The following is a 13,400-nucleotide window of genomic DNA, read 5'->3' as shown; positions in this document are numbered from 1 at the left end:
CGATATGTTTAAAAATAAAAAAATATGTTCTAATACTCTTAAAATTCGAAAAGCACTATCAAAATTGTTATAAAAAATCTATAGTGTGGATGATGCTATCATCTAGTTGTCAAAATTCAAAATACTATTGAAATTGTTATAAAAAATTCTGAAATTTTATGTAGGGTAGAACCAACATTTTTTGAAGTGGACAGGCGACATGAGTCTAGATTTGTAATTTTTCAATACAGATATATATTTAAAAAATATAAAAATGAAAAAAGGTTCGGGCCTCCTTCCTGCTGTTGGTTCAACGGCCTGCGGGCTGAATGCGCATCTGAAACGATCAACGTGCCGCGACGTCAACCCGACCCCTCGTCGTCCGGCGCCCGGCTTCTTCCTCCTCCGCGGGCGGCCGCGCGAGCGCCACCAAACGCCAGCCTCGATAGGTGATTTTGCTGCGGAGAAGGGCGAAGACGACGATGGGAGCAGAAATGGCGCGGGGGAAGGTGGGACGGAAGAATCGTGGGCGTCCTATCCATCTAGAATCCCGCTTAGCTCGTCGTCTCTGCATCCGCTCCTATCTAGAATTCTGCAAGTGTTCTCCGAGTCGAACCTACTTCATTCTGCTCCTGTCAACCCTACTTTGCAGCAAAGGTAATCTCAACTGCAGCTTTCGTCGACAGTGGTGTGTGCGGTAATAGCATGTTTGTGAAATTTTGAGATTGTTAAGGCCGCCTATTTTCTAGCCTTTTTTTTCTCTTTGCGATCAGTCTATTAGTTAATTGTCACATGTTGTAGTTTCAATATCCATGCTTGTTTGTCAGAACATGGTTTTTTTACGGAACTACGGCGAACCTTTCAGCCTGCCTAAAGAATTTGTGTTAAATAAACAAGATCACAGTACAGGTTGTTGCAGACGCAACAGAGTTACAAAGGGAGATTACACCAGAAAGAGACTATCGAGATATTACATGGAAATGATTAGCCCAATCTAAAACATAGAACATGTTTCAATTTACAACATAGTGATATCAGTGCAGTATGGCGCAACTAAAATGCTTCCGTTAAACCAATTTTCTTACCAATTTTGTTGCTGTTTTCCTCTTCTGCCAGTTGAAAGTTTACCTTACATGGCGATATAGAGTGAACGTGCATGTTAAAGTATAAGTAAATTGCCAACATTTCGCCACTTTTGTGTGAGTTGATCAGTGCACGTAGCTCAATAGCGCAAAGTTAGTTGAAGATAATCTAATTTTGAATTCAGATTGTTAATCAACTCCGTGCGTTTTAATAGAGTCTTATGTGGATTCTGTAAGTAAAAGCTCTGGGCCATAATTGAATATATTTAAATTTGAGCAGACAGAGGAGAAATGTAGAATTAATTTGAAATATGTGCAAGTGTTCTCTATCTGAAGAACAGACCATTCTAATCGACCGATATTCAGCCTGGATATTTTTTTGCATTTCAATTACTTTCTTGCTTTGATATCATTATTCCTCACATGCTTAGCGAGATCTTGCTGTGTAACTAGGCGATGAATAAAGAAATTGAGCCCAAATTTTCTCTTTGTTGTAGTTATCCTTCAGTTCTATCTCGATTATTATCCAGCACATTTTTGGTGTTATGGAATTCTCGTTTGTTGTTTGTCAGGTTTGGAAGAGTTGACCATAAATTCTCTCATCAGAGAACTAAATTATGTCATCAATTGGAATAATTCATTGAAAGAAAAATGCTTCAGGATACATTTTCCACTAAACTATCACATAGTTTGTAAAGGTAAATTGGTGATGATATGATTGCTCAGGGGAATGGTTAAGTAGATCAAGTGTGCTACAGTGATGCTAAAGAAGAAATACTTGTACTAAATTCCAAGGATTGTAAATGTTCTTTTAGAGGAACTACGGCAGACTTTGACGCCGACCTGAACGTTGTATTAAGTATGTAGGTTCATCATACAGGATTTTGATTCAAGGGGTAGAAGGAGAGAAAGCACAGATCACTCTATTACATTCGATAAACGCTCGCTCCGCGCACGAAGAATTGCCTGTTCAGTCGGATCGCGAAAGCGATGAAACCACAACTGGCGGTCAGCAGCAGCACAAGGATTGTAAATGTAGAAAGTTCACTTCTAAATATTAACCACCGTTGGAAATAGTATATTACTTTGTTCATTAGTTTCACGTGAATTACACAATGCCATATGGTATAGATACACTAACACTCCAGAATCTAGACGCTTCACTTCTGTTACAGGGAAATGTGGACCATGCTGTTTTTGCCTTTTTGGCAGTGTCATGCCGTCACACTGTTAAATTCTGCCAGGATCTCTCCGCTTAGCACCGGGAGGTGTCCCTTCTCCTGGAGGCTCTTCACTGTCTCGTACAGTGAGTGATTAACAGGTATAAACTAAAGGCCAAGATCTTGTAGCTTCAGGTTGGACATCTTAGGATCTGTTGGTTTCAGTTTGTAGATTACAGATTACAGATATAAACTGGAGGCTAAGATCCTGTAGCTTCTGCTTGAAACAAACATACTAGATTGTAAAAGCTGAATTGTATAATCTAGCCTCCATATTATAACAATGTAGTAATCTGTTTTCCATCAGCTTCTGCAAATTATAGAATCCAGTTTTTATAATTCACAATCTATATGCTATTTTTCATAATCCACAGCTAAAATAAACAGACTCTTATAAAGCTGCTTTGGTGGGTTCACTTCTTGAGAGCATGTGGGCATCCATGAGACCATGACCAATTGCACATGTCAGCATACATTGGTAAGTTGCCGCTTTCAGTTCGGCGCATTACAGTGGTAATTAACCACATTTTCCCGGTTTGTAAAATAGCATTAGAGGAGCTTCATCCTTCTGTATTCTGATCCAACTCAATGGCAACAGGTTACTATGGTAGAGCTTTAAAATATTACCTATTCAATTCATTTACACGTTAGAAACCTTCTCTAGCCACCTTCAATCGTACACATCACAGTTTAAAAACTTAACATTCTAACTCTTCTCCAGCGCTGAGCTCGTGCCGTCACTAGTGAGTTTTGATGTACCTGCAACAATTACCTACTGCTTGTTGTGCACCTGGGCTTCAGTCAACATCAAGTTCTCTCCCTCGTCTTATCCGTCACCAACCAAAAGGTGGAATCCGCCTTAATCAAGTACTCGCCAAGTAACTAACTAATCCTATTATTAAGTCTTAAGTACTAGAAAATAACCAAATGATAATCCTAAGCATCTCTGAAGTTTTGCTGGACTCATTCCTATTTTGAATGTAGGGATTTCTCATAAATTAACTTTGTAGAAATTGTGAAGGAAATAGTGTAATTCCAACTATGGTCCTACTAGTAAATTCTAGCATTCCAAGAGGAGGCTAGCTCGCCCTCCGTTTCTTTTTATAAGGCGTGCACATATTTCAAGGTTCAAACTTAGTAATATTTGATTAACAATTAGTCTAGCAATATGTAAGCTTTGTATTAAAAAATGATATCACTAGATTCGATTATAATTTTACTACTACAAATAATATTATGTGACAGAAACCAACGGTCAAAGTTTGGTTTTAGAGACCATGCCGGAAACCACCGCCTGTATTTTGAAATGGAGGAAGTACTTTGTAGCATTGATGCATCATTTGCATTCATAGCAATTTGTTTTGTGCCTGAGCACGTTTTTCATTAAGAGGAAAGAATGTACAGCAACCAAAGCCAACCCAAGCCTAACTTGAGCTGCTAAGTACGGCAAACTAGACAACCTAAAGTTAGCATAATGTTGTGATCATGGAAGTTGCGTATCACCTTGTGGGCACCGGGTACTCAGGCAACACCTTGCCGAGGATTTGGACGACGTCCTCGCGGTGCAGGACGCGCTCGGCGCAGAGGTGCCTCTCGGACGCGTCCCGTGCCTCCTGCTCTGCCACGGCCTTGCCGTAGCAATACCAGTTCTGATCCGGCGTGGCATGAGAAGAATACTTGTTAGAAACTACTTTAATCGGGTGTGGGTGATACCATTGTCATGCTTACGCAACAGCTATGTATGCAGCATGGCGTGGTACGACGTCCATGGCAGCGTTGAGTGATGACAAGAGTTTTTTCTGATTCTAATCAATGGCTTGTTTCAGTTTGCTTAACGTTATCAATTAATACATCGGCATATCCTTGTGATGTTTTACAACATGATTAAGTGGAGCCGTGTAGGCGAACCGAACGGAGGCTAGACTGCTGAGTGCTGACCTTAGTTTCTTGCAGTACTCGAGGTCGCTCCAGCAGGACTCGTCGACGACCACGGCCGGCCCGCCGTTCGGGTCTATGGTGACGGCGCCGATGGACGACGTGAACACAACCCGGCGCACCGTGCCGGCATCGGCCGCCGCATTTATCACGTGCTCCGTGCCCCGCACCGCCGGCTCCAACATCTGCTCCTGTTGATCAGCCGTTCAAGCCAAGCCATGCACAGACGCACAGTGAACAGCCAAACAGGACCCGTCGACGATACACGTACGTAGAGAAATGAGAAACCGACGTTCATAATTTCTAAGATATGCTTTGAACTGAGGTTTTCAATTTAGACTAATTGCAGGTGGAGTTATATATTGTTGGAGATGTATATTTGCTTGTCTCGTGTTGTGCATGTGATGGATGTAACTTGGCGGCCGACGGTGGGAAGATCGGAGTCAAGTGGGGTGCTTGGTACCGGATGATCGAGAAGGCCGGACGGAGTTAAGGGTGATCCTAGCTGTGCATATGGTGATCAAGCAAAGTATGAAAGGATGGATGAAGACAGCATGTTAATAAAGTCGAGCAAAAGAGATGCTAGTGCAAGTGACAAGGCGGCTCGAGGGATCAGAAGCAGGAGAGACTTGCCGACGATCAAGATCGTAAGATGAAGTACACGAATCGAGATGCTAGCTCTGTGAGTCACGCTTTGAGAAGCATGCAAGATGGTTTTGCAGTTTAGCCTCAAACCCGTGGAAGGATGGTGTGCATGTGGCATCATCGCGAAGCTAGCATCGAGGCAAAGCTAAGTCATGACAAAGCGAAAAATAAACCAAAATACCCCGGTGGTAGATAGGAGGTTATTGTAAGCAAGAGGTATTTTGAGTAAACTTAAGGGTTAAGCAACCTCCTTATGCCTATAAATAGAGGGGTATGTTGTATGAAAGAGTTGAGCTAGCTATTTGAGTCTTGAGAGATAAGTTTTAGAGGAGATGAAAGGAGAGCTTAGTCTTTGTAATAGGTGAGAGTTTTTTATGAGAAAACTATCTCGTAATCTATCAGAAAGAGGGTTGTCCTCTGGATGAATTGAGGAGATTGTTTCCTACGATGCTTGTGTTCATCTCCTCCTAGCCTCCTTCTATTGGCTCCTTGCTTTGTTGCAAGTTTTTCCTTTTTTGATGCGATTTTCATTTTGATTTTTGGGCTGAATTTTCAACACCTCGTGAAGTCATTCTCCTTATTACTAAAGACATAAAATTCACATGCAAATACATAGAAGTGAGTTTTGAATTCTCATGCCTCTAATTCATCAACTTGGAGAGTTTTTTCTCTTGGTGACCATCTCTTGCTCTTTGAGTTTTCTTCTCTTATTTGCAATTGTTTGTGGTAATGACTTGTGGGATGAGTATCAATGGAACCTAAAGTTCATCAACTCCCATGATAGCGTTTTCTCCGAGTTTTCCTTTAAACAAAGGTTTCTCTCCGTTTTGCTTTCGTTTGTGTTTTGAGGTGCATTGGGTGACCAAACTAGGAAAAGGCCATCGAATTTCGAAAGAAATTTTGTGAGGCACATATTCACCCTCCACCCCTTTAGTCGTCATTCTCGATCCAACAATTGGTATCAGAGCCATTTTAGATCACTAGTTAACCTTAACTGGCTTTGTGATCCGTTGACGATATGGAGAGACATGGGAAGATTTTGTTCTTTAATGAGAGTGACTTTTCGTACTGGAAGATGTGCATGGAGGCTTACCTCTTAAGCCAAGGAAGTGCAATATGGGAGGTTGTAGACTCCAACTATGAGATTCCTGTTGCTCGCACTTCTCAAGCCTAGAACAAATAATATGAAGCCAACAACAAGGTTAGAAATATATTGTTTATTAGCTTGAGTCATAATGAGTTTGACAGAGTCCAACACCTCTAGACTGCTAGTGAATTTTGGTGTAATTTGAGTGTTTTTCATGAGGGCACCAACCAAATCAAGGCTTGGCGCCAAAGCACATATAACCAAGAATATCAAATATTTGTGTATGGCTCCGAAGAGTTGTTAGATTCCATATTTGCTCGTTTTGATGGGATTATCAGCAATCTGAGATCCACTGGAGTTTTGCCCTACTCTGATCATGAGAGAGCGATCAAGCTTCTCTATGCTCTTAATCGTAGCATATAGGAAATGAAGATCTCGAGCATTGAAGAGATATCCATTATGACACATTGACTTGTGATGAACTCTTCAACAAGCTCAAGTCTACCAAGATCGCTAATACGACAAGGATAGGCCTAGTAAATCCCCTGTCTCAGAACATGGTGTTGTTTTTAGGACCTAGCGGTGGGAGTCAGTCTAGAGTTAGTGTTTCTTATGCTAACTCCTTAACTAGTGGATTTGCTTTGTCTTCTTGATCTCTATTACAGAGGAGCAGGTAGATATGCTTGAAGATAAGGATCTTGTACTGATTATGAAGAAGTTCACCCACTTCTATAACAACTACCGAGATCAAAGGAGGGGTGGTTCTTGGGTCTGCTTTGAGTGTGGTGACACCACCCACTTCAAGGCGGAATATCCCAAGCTAAAGAAGAGTGAAGACCGGAACCACGACTACAAACACAAGAAGTCCAAGAAACCCTTCATCAAGAACCGCGACAAGATGACCAAGAAGGCAGCCAAGGCGGCATCAAGGGCGTTTGTGGTAGCGTTCAGTGACATCGACACTTCCTCAAGCGAGGAGGAGAGCTACTCTCTTATACGCTTGCAAGAATTGTCTTTCGCTCTCAAAGGATGTGAAAGTCAAGCACAAAAAGGAGCTAGAGTCTAGATTGGAGAGTGCTGAGAGTTCTAAGGATGTGCAGCCAAACTGTTCCATCTGATTGTCCTGAAGGATAAGCTCAGCTGGGTTAGAGGAAAAGTTGAGAAGCTCATGACCGAGAATGAGTATCTCCTTTCTCTTGTGGAAAAATACTCAGAATGCAAGGGCAAAATGGATTTGATCTTAGCTAAGACTAAGATATGTGCCGATAAGCCAGGTTTAGCCTTGGGATTGGGTTTTGAGAGGGTGGCTTACAATGAGGTTGGTAAGACTATTTTCACCTCACCTACTACACTAAAAGTCGAGAAGTCCAAAATCAATACCACATCACAACCCATCAAGAAACTCACGCCACAACCCACAAGGAAGAAAGCCACAACACAATCCAAGAAAGCTCCACAGCCAAAGATGAGAGCACATGTGAGAGATCCTAGAGTGACTGGCAGTCGTGCACCTGAGAGACACTACCATTGAACCTACTGTCAGAGAGAGAGTTACTTAGTTGGGTTTTACTTTCATTGTAGGAGAGATAAGTGGCGTGAGTGGGAGTGAAGCACTCAGGACATATACCATCCCTCTGTTGGTGTACATGAGTCTTTTCCTCACACCCACCCACATGTTTCAGACGCTCATCAATTCTCCTTTAAAGGTGGTGTTCGGTGTGAAACTTACCATGATTCATATGATTTTGGTTTACGTGTAAGAGACTTTAAGTTGCAACGCTTGGTGGACCATGTTTTCTCTACCGTGGCACTCGCCCTCAACGCACTAGTATTAATTTGCATGCATCTACTTCTAATGTTTTAGGGCGATGACCCAGTACTAGATTTCCAAGAGGTTTTTGTCAAATTCCAGTACTGAGCCATCCACCTATTACTCTTCTCATATGTAGGTGGCAGGCGAAGTCCTGAAGAACAAGTGGCTCATCGACTCCAGTTGTTCACGCCATATGACCGAACATTCATCATGGTTCTCTAGCCTCACCCCGATGTAGAGACATGAGTACATCACTTTCAGGGATGATCGGAAAGGAAGGGTGAAAGCAAAGGTATGGTAAAGGTGAATGCGATTTTCACTTTTAAGGATGTAGCTTTGATGGAGCATCTGGAATACAATTTACTTTATGTATCTCAGTTGTTAGATAAGGACTTGGAAGTGCGTTTCAAACGTGATACTTCACAAGTTCTTGATTCTTCAGGCGCTTTAATTTATTGGATCTCTCGAGTTGAGAGAGTTTTTAGAGCTGATTTTTCTAATTCTCATGGTTCTTCTCAGTGTTTAATTGCTCAACATTCTTCTAAGCTTTGGAGGTGACATAAGAGGCTAAGGCACATGATCTTTGATTTATTTTCTCGTTTGAGTACCCTAGGCTTGATCCGAGGATTGTACAAGCTCAAGTTTGAGAAGAACCTTGTTTGCGCTCCTTGTTGGCATGATAAGATGGTTGGTGCTTCTCACCCACTAGTTAATCTAGTGATGACTGAATGACCGGGAGAACCTTTACGTATGGACATTGTTAGTCCATCTTGAGTTCGTTCAGCGTGTGAGAAGTGGTATATACTTTTCATTATTGATGATTACTCTCGCTACTCTTTGGTCTACTTTCTTGTGAGCAAGGATGAAGTGTTCTCACACTTTCAGATCTTATCTTTAATATTGTTCAAAAAACCCTCTGGTGTATTGAAAGTAATTTACAGTGATAATGACATCGAGTTCAAGAACTATCTCTTTTATACTTTCTGCCTTGAACATGACATTGAGCATCAATTTTCTACCCCACGTGTTCCTCAGTAGAATGACGTGGTTGAGAGAAAGAATCGCACTTTAGTGGAGATGGCTAGGATGATGCTCGATGAGCATATGATTCCTAGAAAGTTTTGGGTAGAGACTATTAGTACAACTTGCTATATCTCCAATCAGATTTTCTTGTTCTCAATTTCGAATTTGACTTCTTATGAGTTGCACTTTGAGAGGAGGTCGAAGGTTCACATTTGAAAGTTTTTTGTTGTCGATGCTTCATCCTAAAGCGTGACAATCTTGACAAATTCAAGTTATGTTATTCCAATAGAATTTTCTTGGGGTATTCCCTTCATGATCATTCTTACATGGTTTCTTGACACTAACACCATCATGGAATCCTGTGATGTGACTTTTGATGAATCAACTTTGTGTGCTAGTTATGTTTTTAAGCATGAAGGTGATCAAGAGATAGGGAAAACATCTTTGTGAATGACAACCTTTCAGCTCTCGGTGATGATGAGGATGATCCACTACTTCCTATCATCGCATATGTCAGAGCTGGCTCCTGCTACTTCTACATCGGCAGAGGATCCTGCAGCCTCTACTTCCACTTCAACTGCTTTCGAGCCTGCACCAGCAGCAATTGAGGGGGAGATCGTCTCACAACGTGAGGCTCCTCGACACATTCAGTGAAAACATCCTCTACAGCTGATGATTGACGACCTTATTGAGAGGATAACGAGGTGCAAATTTGCTCAATATGCATTTGTTAATTCTTTTGAGCCCCTAGGTTTGAAACCATTTAGGAAAGCACTCTTGACATCCATTTGTTATAGATACTGTATTTGTTGCTTCTTTTGAGTCCCATGATGTTGGACACGCTCTTTTTAATTCAAATTGGATCAATGTCATGCATGGAGAACTAGAAAATTTTGAGAGAAAATCAAGTTTGGGTCTTTATAGAGCCACCACCTAACATTCATTCTATAGGCACCAAATGTGTCTTCAAGAACAAATGGGGGGAGGATGAGTCAGTTGTTAGAAACAATGTTAGACTTGTGGCTCAAGATTTTACTCAAATAGAGGGGATAGATTTCGGAGAGACCTTTGCACTAGTAGCTAGGCTAGAAGCCATTAGGTTCCTCCTTGCATTTGCGGCATCCTAAAAAACTTTTGTTGTATCAAATGAATATCAAGAGTGCTTTCCTAAATGGTTTCATAGAGAAAAAGGTCTATATTAAGTAACCCCTTGGTTTTGAGCATCCCAAATACCCTAATAGAGTATACAAGCTTTAAAAAGCCTTGTACAGGCTTAAGCAGATGTCTAAGGCTTGGTATGATAGGCTTAAGTTCTTCTTGTTAGAGTATGAGTATGAAATGGGGTCGGTAGATAAAATTTTATTCATATTTAGGTATGGTAAGGATTTCCTTCTTGTTCAGATATACGGTGATGATATCATCTTTGGCGACTCTTCTCACGTACTTGTGGTCAAGTTTACAAATACTATGAGCAAGAAAATTGAAATGTCGATGATGGGTGAGCTCAACTTCTTCCTTAGACTGCAAATCAAGCAATGAAAGTAAGGTACATTTGTTCACCAGACGAAGTACACCAAGAATTTACTGAAAAAGTTCGACATAAGCAATGCAAAGCCCCTGACGACACCAATAGCTACCTCAACCGTGCTTGATCCAGATGTAGATGGCGAGGAGGTAGACCAACGGGAGTACAAGAGCATGATTGGCTCCCTCCTGTACCTGATGGCGATAAGATCTGATATCCACTTCGTCGTATGCTTGTGTGCCCGCTTCCAAGCTTCACCAAGGACATCTCACCGCCAAGCGGTGAAGCGTATACTCAGGTACCTCAAGCACACCCTTGAGTATGATCTTTAGTTCTCTGCATCCTCTTCGCTTTCTCTTCGAAGTTTTTTTATACGAATTTTACTGGTTGCTGAATTGACAGGAAGAGTACCTCGGGTACTTGTCATTTCTTAGGTACCTCTCTTGTTTGTTAGTCTTCTCACAAACAATCTATTGTTACACAGTCAACTACTAGAGCTGAATATGTTACTACCACTAGCTGTTATTCTCAGATTTTATGGATGATTGCTACCTTGAGAGATTTTAGGTTAGATTTAAAAAATGTGCCACTTTTGTATGACAACACTAGTGCCATCAGCTTAGCCAATAACACAATCCAACACTCCAGAATCAAACACATAGATGTGATATTTTACTTCTTGAGATATCATAATAAGAAGGGAGATACTGACTTGAGATACATTGATACTCAATATCAGCTTGGCAACTTTTTCACAAAGCCTTTAGATGCAATAAGATTTACCTATTTTAGGAGAGAGCTTGGAGTGTGACATCCCTATAACATTATGTGAGGGGGAGCCGCTATAGTACATACTCTATCTTATTTTTGTTGCACTTGCATTGCATAGCATCATGTAAGATAAGCATAGTAGTTGAGCTTGGAATTGTATGTCATTATCATTTCCTTTTGCTAGTCTCGAATTTGGACTAAGTTGAGTAGTTGTACGGAACAAGCCTTTAATCGTAGGCTCATCTTGATACTTTGACTTGAAATATTTCAAACAAGCTAGCTATCCTAAAGATTAAATTTGGTAATTTTACGAATCATATAGACTATCAAATGCTACATTCTTGATCATCATATTCGTATTTGCTTTGGCGTAATCAATGCTTATGTTAAGGCTAGTTTGATAAATATCTAGTTATAGGCTTCTTGGTTCAAGATAGTTGATTAGGGAACATTACATTATGTTTCTATCTTTATCAAATGTTTAGCTCATGATAGAACCTTAGGGGAACATGTGTTCATTGTGTCGTAAATGCACTACTTGACTTGATCATGTGAAAACTTGATAATTTATGCAAAATTGGATTATACTGAGAAATCAAGTTTCTTGTGCTAAAATATAATTCAATACGGTTATCTTGAAGCCTCGATGTATTTGTCGTACACAGTTGCGCGATACTTCACTTGGATAAGAGGCAACTTGAGGATAAAAATAAAAACAAAAAAATGTGCCTCAGTGTTACATCTTTTAATCACTAGATCTAACTAAGTCTTGGTTTTATATGTGAGCGTTTGCAAAGCCTATCATCATGAATACTTGTTTGCCTAGTTTGAGATTGAAGTTAGCTATTTCTTATTGCTTGTATTGCCTCGGCATGAGTAGGTGCTTATGTGGTGGTCAATTTTAACATAATTCGGCTGTGTGAACTTAAATGCGCCAATAGTTCTTCCATTTAGATTGTCTAGCTTTATGTTCTTATGACATTGTATCTTTTTGAGCATTTGTGCGTTTGTGAGCTCCGCATTCTACTTTCTATAGCCATTTGATGTTTCTAGCATTTGCTAATACTTTGTGATATTCTTGTGAAAACTCAGTAGGATTGTATGGTGTTTTTGTCATTGATGTTTGCATTGCCGTAGGGGGAGAAAATATTATATACACAAAGAATCTTGCATAAATGAAAACGGGGGGAATGTGCTGCCAAAGGGGGAGAAAATATTATATACACAAAGAATCTTGCAAAAATAAAAAAGGGAAAAATATGCTATAATGAACTTGTGCATTCATCGAGGAGAAGCATCTTCTACATATTTGAGCTTTTATTGTGTTTTTGGCTACTCTTTGCTTCTCTTCGAGTTTTTGCAATCTTCTTATACCAAGTGACATTTTTTGCTCCTTCTTGAGTTTTTGTTCACTTGGATAAGCTTCTCTTGTTGGACTTCTTCAAACTAAAATCTTTGTGTTTTGAAGGTTGTCAATGCATTCATCAAGGGAGAGATTGAGAAACCAAATTGAAATGTGTCTTGATTCATTTGTGATGAGTGATTCATAAGGTTGTGGATTTGGTCTGTTGATTTATAAGTTGCAAAAGCATGTATATTACAACTATTATGATCATGACTAACCAAAGTTACAAAGAAAATTGAGTTGGTATGTTTGTCTCTGAGTCTAGGAAAAATGTACACGTCGGATGGTCTGGCGTTCGGACCAAGTACACGCCAAAACATTTCAAGACAGAGGCAAAACTTGAAGTACACGCTGGATGGTCTGGCGTTGGGGTGAAGTGAACGCTGGAGCATTTCTTGTAGAGAGGTTGCAGAATCGACTCTGATATACTTGAACTCGTCGGATGGTCCGGTGTTAAAGGATTGAACGTCGGATGCTTTGTCGGACCTTTTCGTTCAGAGAAGATGCAAATGGTGGTCTGGTGGCAGTGAACTCGCCGGATGATCTGGCGATGGCACTACTATAGAACTAGTAATAAGTGTCATCTCATCAGTGATGGTTTAGTTAAAACCGATAATAATAGGGTATCACTGTTGGTTGGTAGCAAAATCAAGTATTCACCCGTCCATTCAGACAAAAAATGGCATTGATAACTAATATCAATACCGATTCGTACTACAAACCAGCACTAATACTATCAGTACTAGTTCGTAATACGAACTGGCACTGATAAAATGATTGAATTAGAAATGTATTGAATCGACTTTAGTCTCGTCGGCTCACGTCCGTTAGCTCAACTCTCCTCAATCTTATCCTCTCGTGCCGGTCTCTCTCCTCTCTCTCGGTCTCCTGCCTCCACCAGCCTCTCTCCCCTCT

General features: G+C 40.6%; 1 long non-coding RNA gene and 1 pseudogene across 1 annotated transcript; one reads left to right on the top strand and one right to left on the bottom strand.

Moving 5' to 3' along the window:
• The first annotated feature begins 436 nt into the window (after positions 1 to 436).
• On the top strand, positions 437 to 2,197 carry LOC133901922 (uncharacterized). Its single transcript, XR_009906799.1, has 2 exons — positions 437 to 636; positions 1,634 to 2,197. It is a non-coding gene; the product is annotated as an uncharacterized LOC133901922 (long non-coding RNA).
• Positions 2,198 to 2,205: 8 nt separating this feature from the next.
• Positions 2,206 to 4,972, bottom strand: LOC133901435 (cinnamoyl-CoA reductase 1-like; annotated as a pseudogene).
• Positions 4,973 to 13,400: the final 8,428 nt, after the last annotated feature.

Source organism: Phragmites australis, chromosome 20 (genome assembly GCF_958298935.1).
Source record: "Phragmites australis chromosome 20, lpPhrAust1.1, whole genome shotgun sequence".
In the NCBI taxonomy this organism is placed as follows: Eukaryota; Viridiplantae; Streptophyta; class Magnoliopsida; order Poales; family Poaceae; genus Phragmites; species Phragmites australis.
Note: the sequence above shows the minus strand (reverse complement) of the source record. Positions and strands in the feature narration are given on the sequence as shown.